A 10,467-nucleotide genomic window follows, 5' to 3' on the forward strand; every position below is an offset into this window, starting at 1 on the left:
AGTAAGTGTTATCACCCCTGCATCCTGGCAGCATCGGGTTTCTCTAACTTTCTGAAACACCTATTTTGCCATAAGCGTTGTCTCACGCAAGCAAGAGATTTTTAGATGATAATTGCTATTCAGAGCAGGTAAAAAGAGCATGAGTATATAGAGCCGATAGCCCCATCAGCTCTTTATACCCCATGAAGGGAAGCAGCGAGCCTCATCGTCTGTACACAAATGTGCTGCGGCATATCTTGAAAGCAGTGTCACTCTCCTTCAACCTTTTGCGCCTTAATTTTCCGTAGTGGGAAGTGGCAGGCCATTAGCAGCACGCTCATGCGAATTGCTAAGTCACCCCGAATGAAATCTGGAGGTTCGCTGCTTGCCGCGGCCGCGCTGCCAGCCACCGGGCTGTACCCTGGGGGACAATGTGACAAGGGGACGTATTTTACGTAGCCCAGATGTAAAACAATGGAGCTCTTGGAAGGCACTCGAAGAAGCCTTACCTCTAGCAAATCTCCCTCTTATTTAATAGAGACAAGAAATGACGTCTGATTAAAGACGCGAGCTCAGACGTTGATCTCTGGGCTTTGTAGACTGCTACGCCGAGGCCACCAGACCTCCACACAACTGAGCCATGTGTGGTCTTGTGTGGAGATCAGCATAGCTACTGTGGCTCCAAAGTATCTTGTCTCCACTAGAAAAAATAGCACATGGGGAGGGGGGGAAAAAACCACCAAAAAACCCTAAAAAAACCCCACCAAACGAAAACCCAGGCTTTTTTAAAATCTGCCAAAAGGCATGGGAGCCAGAGTTAGGTGAGCAGAGGGCAGTGTGTTTATCAACGCGCTTCAAAACAGGCACAGCCCACTCACCGTGCGAGGCTGTAAGCAGAGCTGCGGGTGAGCAATACCCGACAGCAAGGCAGGTTTTGGGTACAGAGAAAGCTCTGTTTTTTAAAAAGTCCCATTTTCAAACACTGGCATTGAAATTGGACTTTCTAAACTTGAATTTGAAGCATCTGCTTTAGGGAACACAAGCACCTATTTCACACTTAGCAACAAATCGGCAAGTCAAAGTGTGAAGAAAACAAATTTAGCAGGCTGAAAAGTATGAACAAATACTTGAAAACAGCAGACACATCCTCATTTTTGAACACGTCGACAGCATCCTGAGTATTTTGGGATGCCTTAGCAGGGAACAGCTGCGTCTCCGAAACTAGAAAGATTTAACTTCCTGTAGAAGTGCTACAAAAAAGAAAAATATCACTGGAAATACATTATAAAATTAACCATGATGGGGAATAGGGAATGGTTTCAATGTGAGGACTAAGGTGACACCTCCGAAAATGAGAGAGAAAAGAAAAGCATGCGTGCGCAATACAAAAAAAAGGCAGAATATACAGTAGAGCATCTTGCAGAGATGTTCCTTCTTATAGAACTGCCTAGGTTGGAAGGGACCTTTCAGATCATCGAGTCCAACCATCAACCTAACTCTGACAAAAACCATCACTAACCCCTATCTCTAAGCACTATGTCTAGCTGTCTTTTAAATACCTCCAGGGATGGTGCCTCAACCACTTCCCTGGGCAGCCTGCTCCAATGCTTGACAACCCTTAAAGTGCAAAAATTTTTCCTAATATCCAGTCTAAACCTCCCTGGTGCAACTTGAGTCTGTTTCCTCTTGTCCTATTGCCTGTTACTTGGGAGAAGAGACCGACCCCCACCTCTCTACAGCCTCCTTTCAGGTAGTTGTAGAGAGCGATAAGGTCTCCCCTCAGCCTCCTCTTCTCCAGGCTAAACACCCCCAGCTCCCTCAGCCGCTCCTCATAAGACTTGTTCTCCAGACCCCTCACCAGCTTCGTTGCCCTTCTCTGGACACTCTCCAGCACCTCAATGTCTTTTTTGTGCTGAGGGGCCCAAAACTGGACACAGTAGTTGAGGTGGGGCCTCACCAGTGCTGAGTAAGGGGGATGATCACTTCCCTAGCCCTACTCACCGCACTGTTCCTGATACAGGCCAGGATGCTGTTGGGCACACTGCTGGCTCATATTCAGCCGGCTGTTGACCAGCACCCCCAGGTCCTTTTCTGCCGGGCAGCTTTCCAGCCACTCTTCCCCAAGCCTGTAGCACTGCATGGGGTTGTTGTGACCCAAGTGCAGGACCCGGCACTTGGCCTTGTTGAACATCAAACCATTGGATTTGGCCCATCAATCCAGACTGTCCACATCCCTTTGCAATGCCTTTCTACCCTCAAGCAGGTTGACGCTCCCACCTAACTTGGTGTCATCTGCAAACTTACTGGGGGTGCACTCAATCCCCTTGTCCAGATCATTGATAACGACAGTAAAGAGAACCGGCCCCAATATGGAGCCCTGGGGAACACCACTTGTGACCGGCCCCAAACTGGATTTAATTCCATTCACCACTACTCTCTGGGCCTGGCTATCCAGCCGGTTTTTAACCCAGTGAAGAGTACTCCCATCCAAGCCATGGTGTTGCGTCGCCGTATTGCATCAGGAGCTGGAGGAGGAAGCATTATGATAAAAAGGACAGACAGACAGACTGCAAGAGCTGTGTAGAGAGAGGAGGTGCTGGGGTGGAGGTAAGGACACAGCATGGGTTAACGAGCCTTTCGTTTCTGAGGAGAGGCTGAAACGCCAGTGGGTTCTGGGTGGAAAAGGGGTAGAACCAAAATCGCCTTACTCGATGTTACAGGGAGAGCTGGCAAGGCAAGCAGCTACGTTAGCACTTTGGATGACAGACTGAAAAAACAGTGTATTATTTTTAATCTCATAGTTGGGGATTAGCCCGATGTTTCTCTGATTTTTAAGGCTGCCCACGCTTGTGGCTTGGCATCTATCTGGAGAAAAAATACCCTCTCAGCTACATGCCAGCGTGCTCAGAAAGAGGTTGTTAAGAGGAAATGACCCGGACCGTAATTTTCATAATTGCCCGAGGGAGTTGCAGAGTCAAACCGTACCCAGCTTCGGCAGGAAACAGGGACCTAGTTCTCACAGCCACTTCTTGCAGCACTTGAACCCCTCTGTAACAACCCCTGCTGGGTCATGGAGCAGCCGCCAGGAAGGCGACAAGCAGGGACAGCAGCCATGCTTCAAGAAGGGCAGGAGGGGGGACGCACAGAACCCGTCTGACTCCTTACCGCCCTCAGGGCAGCACTCTCACAGCGACACCGTTATCCTTCTGTTGCCGAAATTCTTGCCAAATCCTGTTTCCTGGAAACCACGGTATAACCACCTTAAAAAAGCCAAGTAACTTTAAAGTTAGGTAATCAGGATGTACCTGAAAGCATAGGAAGAAAAAGGCAGCCCGCTGCTGTCTCCCTGAAGGTAAGAGCTTCCCCTTCCCCTGGCAGCTACAGCGAGGCGGGAGCCAGGCGCTGCCAGGAGGAGGCAGGGAATAACGGATGGGCATCCAGGAGGAGGGTCAGCACCCAAGCAAAAGTATCTTCTCTCCTATGGGAACAGTAGCGCCGTGGGAAACTGTCACTCTTTGAGAACTACAGCAATTCATCCCCGGAAGAAAGGCATTATTTTTGATATACTTCAACAGATTGTTGGAAATGATGGATAAGAGATGAAGCCTCCTGTTGCAGAGCAAGAAAAAAAAAAAAAGAGACTGTTAGGAAGAATGGTTGTCTCGTCCCCTACAAGCCCAGGATCTCAGTGGGTTTTAACTCCTGAGAACTAAGAAGCTTGTAAACCACTATGCTAGTCAGAAAAGCACCAAAAACATGGTCTGTCACATTCTTGTTTTTCCCTAAACTCTCAGAGTTTCTTGTGCTGTAAGTGTCATAATTTTGAGGAAAATTATACCGTGCTTTCTATGTTTAACACTGACTTACATGCAAAATATAGCTCAGTCTTACTCAAACAACTGAGACAAATGCTTCATACATTATGCAGGAGTTCTTCCACAAAGCTCTTGGTACAGATTATAGAGAATCAAGATATGCTGTCATCTTAGCGGTGAAAGTTTTGATAACACTGAATGATTAAATAACTTCATAGTAGAAGAACCCACTACGAGGTTTTCAAGAGGAAACTCTTCCCTAAGCCTCTCTTCTTAGACAGACCAAAACGATTTGAGCTCTCAGTAATGAAAAATGTGTTGCTGTACCAAACATCAGAGGAAACACAGGTACAGCTTCGTGCAGCTCTCCTGATCAGGAGACGTCTGGGAAAGACATGCAGTAGAGACTGGGGACATTTCCCTTCATAGGGACCAGTACCTTTCTGAGAACATTAAATTTTAACATCTTTGATCGTCCATTAAGAACCTATTAGGACTCCTAGAATAAAGCCATGTCTTGACATTTCCAGTTTCTTTTAGAAAAGTATTTGTTCTCCAAATAGTCACTGGAAAAATAGGTTTCAGGAAATATACGTTTCCCTGGTTCGTTAGGCCTGAAGAGAAGAGTAGATGCAGAAGTCCAAGAGGCAACATAAGCCTTATTTCCTCATGTATTTCTCCCCTCCTTAAAGCACTGAATCATTTTTGCTACGACCATAAAGGCGAGGGAGGCTGTCAGCAATGCCCCCCCTTACCAAAGGAAGGAATCTGAAATGATGCCAGTGGATTAATCAGCCGTTGATCAACATCCAGATGATAACAAAACATTGTGGGACAGGGCAGAGAGCTCCTTGCTGTAGCGAGGTCCCTGATAAATTGATTTCGCATTTTCGGAGCCGCATGGAGTATTTTTCTCTTCCCTGTAAAAGTAGAGAGATCGGTACCTCCGCTCAGGGTCTGTGGTGTTCGTCCCTCAGCTGTGGAAGCAAACTCAGGTCCCAGGCTTTCTAGAAACCTGGAGAAGCTGCTTTGTGCACAAGCCTTTGGGGGCTTCTCTACATTTCATTCTCTCTGTGCCTTTCTAAATGCCTAAGCCCAGAACTCAGCTGTCAGCACCGCTCCAGCATGATGCTAATGCTTTGAAAAGTCACGCTTAAACGCACCACTTTAGTGTTTATCTAAGTTTCAGACAGACTAATTATCTAACTTTCAGGCTGAAAGGTCTGAAAGCATTGAAAAGCACATCAACACAGGTAACTGTGGGAAAAACGCGCTTTGCAGAGAGCTGGATGCAGCACATCCGTGGGAGAGAAAAGCTAAGAACGCCCTGAGCGTTGTGAACAGCTGTAAGTAGGGAAAGTGCCTTGTCTGGTGAGAGAAACTTATGAAATACAGGGAGCGAGGTGGCAGGAGGACAAGGGCTCCGAGTTTGTTTTTTTTTTCCCCTCAGAGAGGTCAGCATGTTGGAAAGAGGGAATATTGCTTCCCAGTCAGGTCTCAGCAGCCTTCTCCCCTCTCGCAGCATAGACTCCTTCCTTCTTCCAGAGGCAAGCAGCAGCTCGTTCCTCTTCGTTTCTGCCTGAGGAGCTTATTTTCCTGCTTCCACAGGCTCTAGCAAGCAGCATCCCTTCTTCTGCAGCCTCAACGATTCCATAAACATTAAGGGAGAGGGCCTGGAGAAGCGGTAAAAAGCTCTGTCTACTGCCTGGATACCCACTTGCAGTTCTGTAGGAGGACGGCTACGTAAGATTTTCCAGTGCCGTTCAGGCCTCTCCCTGAGCGAGTGCCATTTTTAGGTCTGTCACCAGGGATAAGAAGAAGCGACTTCTCTGTAAACAGAGTTCACAAAACATACGCTGCTGAAGGCTTCCACCAGCACTTCCCACAGTACGCGCACCATTGAGGGCTTAAGCTACAAAGATGACATTCGTGACTTTGTAGTTTCACATGTAAATCAGGGACTTTAAAGTCTTGGGGGAAAAAAAAAAAAGAAAAAGGAAAACCCACACAAAAAAAACCCAACCTTCTGCACTATCCTGACCTGAATAGTTTCTTTTTCTGAACCCAAGAGAGACACTTGGATTCTGAAACTAGATTTCTATGCCTTAAAATATCTGGTAATTTCCTCAATATTTGATGCTTCATTTCTGAAAAACTATGACAGCCTCATCATGTATTTAATTCCACAGTCTTGGCAATTCCACGCTCCATTTTTATTACTTTTGTCTAGGGCCACCTGGGTGAGGAAGCTGAGGAGGGTAAACGCACAGGACCATTAGACCTCAGATTCCAGGATGCTCCATCTTGGAGAACACAGCTTCTCCTGAGCGTCATCGTTCTAGGCCATGAGACTTGGGCTTTGTATGTCCATCTGCAGAAACAGTCTTCTCAAGCCTTCTGGGATTAGTGCATTCCTTTGCACATTTGGAAATGCTTGTTTTTCATCTGCTTTTTTGTTGTTTTGGATCCCACCTCTCCACAAATTATATTTATTTTCTGAAAAGCCTCCAACTCTGTCTCTGAGACGTGTGTAGTCACAGAAACCCCTTTTTGCTAAAGATTAAGGTTGAAGTTTTGAAAACAATTCAAGACGTGTAACCAAAGAAAATGACTGTACCACAGAATAAAATGTAGTTCAGCCTTTTGAAGAAGTTGAGAGAGGGAGAAAATCCAATAGCTGTGTCAGGGTGCAACTCACAAATGTGCAAAACAGAAAATTAAAAAAGCACGTTAAAAAAAAAAAAACAACGTTTACTAGAAACTCTAGGAGAGAGGACGATAATATGCCTCTGTACATTGCACATCCTTTCCAATGAACAAGAAGAATGATTTATTCCCATTCTCAGCCAAGCGGCACAACTGCAGAGAGCGATTCCACCACCTTCCTGAAGGGTTTCAGTGCTAAACAAGGCTACCCAAAGCAGAGACACATCGAAAACCAAAGGCAAATAATCACACCAAGAAATGCTGAACCCAGCCCCTACAGCGGATCAAACCTGATTGATGGTGAGGACACATCACCATTCTTTTTGCCCCAATTGGTTCAGCAGATCAGATGGGAAACGCTTTGGGTGCTGGAGGGAAGAATTGCTCATATGGAAATTACTGATGAATTTAAAAAAGAAAAAAAAAAATCCAAAGTTTGGCCTGTAAAGAAACAAGAAAAAGACCATTTCTCCCATAGGTGTTGAACCAGGAGAGCAAGCTACTCCTTCCTCCCTTGCGTGGTAGAACTAAGCTCGCAGAAGCAGACATTTCTAATCCAGAAAGAACTAGACTTGTTCCTCCAGTGGCAATAACTAGTTACAACTGCAGGAAAAAGATTTTGATAAATTCTGCTGTGGACACTGCCTGTGGCAGCTCTGGGGGAGGAGGGAAACCTCTGCTTGGTGGCAAGGGTGGCTGCAAGAGGAGACAGTAGGCTATCTAACCAAAGCCTTCAGTCACTCACTCAAAGACCTCTCCTATCTTTACAGGAAGGGCAGAGAAGGAAAACAATACAAATAAAAGGATCAGGCAACCCTCACTGGTTGTTTTGGTTTTATTTTGTTGGTGTTTTTCCCACAAAAAAAATCTAGGAACGTCTTCTTACTCGTCAATCCATCAACATTTTTCACCACACTAAATCCTGGCACAGACATTTTCCTGAGCTTTCAGATGGCAAGTCTGAGATTTACACTGCGTGAGGGGATTTCTTTTCGCTCTGCCGAGATTATCCTACGGCTACCAGAAATCCTCAGGCACTAGACAGCCAACAGCACCATGCTCAGAGCTGCAACATCCTCCCGGCTGACAGGGATCCCAGTTGTGCCTTACTTTGGAACAGCAACAACTGACAACAGTACGCATAGGGCAGTTCACTGAGGTCTCCAAATTCTTCCACAAGGATCATGCCAAACCCTAAACCCCTTCCTGGCTTTGGCCCAGGACTTAACCTAGCATTTGAACGCCTACATGGTCCCCGAGAAGAGCTTAGCTCCAGGAACCTCACATGCCTTCTGAACAGGGTCCCATAAGAGCAAATGCATCACTTCAAAACTGTGTTTTCTCCTCCTGCCACAGGGACTGTTTAAATGGCAAGGTCATACATCCTTTTTCAAGTGGAATAGCAGTCAGGCCGAGCTTTCTTCTTGAGTTCAACCACTAACAGTATGGAAAACATTCCTGAATGCTATGAAGCAAACATTGGCAGGAAGTGGAAAGTGGTTTCTTTGCATGAAGTGGACAGTTCAAGAAGAAAAGAAATATCCCCCATTTGTGGTCTTTTCCGTAACAGCAGGGTTTTCCTTTTGTGACCGTATTTTTCTCCCATTACTGATTTAATTTGCTGGAAATTGCTCATCACCTGTAGGGAAAAACACTGTGCTGCTGGGATGAGATGCTCCAGAGATACTGCAGGAGGACTCGGAGCTGCGATGTGTTTCTAAGGAAGAGAAGGCCATCGTGCACTCACGATGTTTAGACTTTCTGTGAAAATAGCCACTTCTCTGAGAAGGACCACAGGCCTCCCCCTCCAGGCTGCTCTGAGTCACTCTCAACTCTCCACCAGGGAGCTCAGAGCCAGTCAACTAGAACACAGAACAGGTCAAACACACAAGGGGAAGATAGAGGATTTATCGGGAAGAGGGATGTGGCAACCAGCCCAGGGAGTAGAAAACAAAAGCAACCAAAAGTCTTTCCATGCATCCACCAGAAGGAAACTGATTTGCCTCAGGTCAATGTTCTGCAGCATTATGTACCGTTAGGCATACCAGATGCCAAGAACATACAGACCTAGCAAGAACTCCTCTTTACTGGAGTAACTACATACAGGGAGGGAAGGCAGGAGACTGCCAAAGCATCTACATTAGTGTTCCAGTCCAGATTGAAATGGTATGCTTTTGAAGTAAGCTTTGAATTTACCTCCATGTATGCTTTGAATCATGTCATGAAGCAGCGTCAAACCACAAACACAGGATTCCTCACAGATGAGCTGGGAGATGAATTTCCAGAACACCCCTGACACGCTGCAGCCTCAGCTGGGCATTCAGTCCCTAGGAACAGACCACAGCACATCTGAAGTGAAAGAAAAAGCCTAGCCTCAAGTGTGTGTAACCCCAACTACTGTATCGTAAAGAGATTTGCTTGTCTACAGTATTTTCTAATGTAGAAATTGTCAGGAAAACAATCTGATCCCATGGGTACCCTCTGCGTATCTCTTACCAACGATACATCTACAGCCTTTGAAGTGAGAGAAAGCAAGAGGAGGAAGTGAAAGCCACTTAATCTTGAAGTCAAAATTTGCCCTCCACACAGCTCTGCCATCCCTGTCAAGGACAGGATAAGAGTTATCTCCTCCTTAATTAACAATACAAGTCTATAGTTAAAACAACTATTTATCCTTCAGTCTCCCAAGGGGACACTCCTGACATCTATAGCGGCTCCGAATGGTTACAGCTGTGTTCTCTAACGCCAGAGTCCAACAGAAGGCTTAGTTACAGCTTTGTCTTTTCTCACATAACAGCATACCATCAAGAACTACAACAAATAAAAGTGATTCTGCAAAAAAACATAATTCTTGAACAACTTGGACTACACTTGATACAAACCTCCAGCTGAATTAAACTTCCACCACTGATTAGCAACTATATAATGACCAGAGCTGTTTGATGGATAGCGTGGCACACTAGCCATTCAGCCAGGTTTAAATCCTAATAGCTCCTCCCAGAAGCATTCTTTACAGACATGCATGGCAGACACCGCGCTACCTCTCCTATTAGTCAATGCTTGTTTTGATTCCAGAGACAGAGAAAGCTCCCCCCAGAGTTTCCAGGTCAACACACCTGTTTTCATCTTCCATTCTTCTCAGTGCAAGCGTAACATATGAGAAAAATCACAACACAGTAGCACACCTGCTGACTTAAAATCCCTCTAGAAATGGAGCATTTGCCCAAGCTGTTACGTATGGGCAACTATGTTAACCTGACTGCAAAAGCCATTTTTAGTAGCTGTATTTTTGTCATCTACCTGAAAATTTATAGGATGGTGACAAAATTCACACATAATGTGTCTTGAGTAAGAGACATCAACTGGTTTCATGATCTTACCCTCACCCTGTGCTTCAGGAGGAGTTTCAAGATGCCAAATCCTATAGAAGTACAAAGGAAGAAACAAGACCTACTTGCAGCTACTGAGTGAAGCCTATAGAAAAAAACCCCTCCATTTGTAAGCCATGCCTTCAAGGCAAAGTCAATCTTTCAATTCATGCAAGTGAGATGGTTTAGATGAAGTGACTACAAAGAATTATCTCATTTATAAAAGCAAACCCATTCAATAGATCAGCCCAAACGGCAGCAGTCCCCAACTCTTGAGAGGACAGCTATTCAAGACCGAACAGCTTTTTCACTTTGAACACAAGGCTTGTATTCAAGGTTGTGAGATGGGCCTCTTCATGACAGGCTGAAAGCAGCAGATCAGAGTATAGCGCAAAGTTTCTCTCATCTCCAGACTTAAATGGATTATTCTGCATGAGTTCTACAGGATGACCACAGCATCAAACTAATGACTTTCTTGCTTTCCCTCCCTTCTGCTTGTTCCCAAAATATTATCTCCCACACAAGGACTTCATGCCTTTAAATGGTATCACACAACAGGTCTGGCTTTAATTATTGTACCAAAAGTGTCCCAACTAGAT

The sequence above is a fragment of the Chroicocephalus ridibundus genome, chromosome 3, assembly GCF_963924245.1.
Source record: "Chroicocephalus ridibundus chromosome 3, bChrRid1.1, whole genome shotgun sequence".
In the NCBI taxonomy this organism is placed as follows: Eukaryota; Metazoa; Chordata; class Aves; order Charadriiformes; family Laridae; genus Chroicocephalus; species Chroicocephalus ridibundus.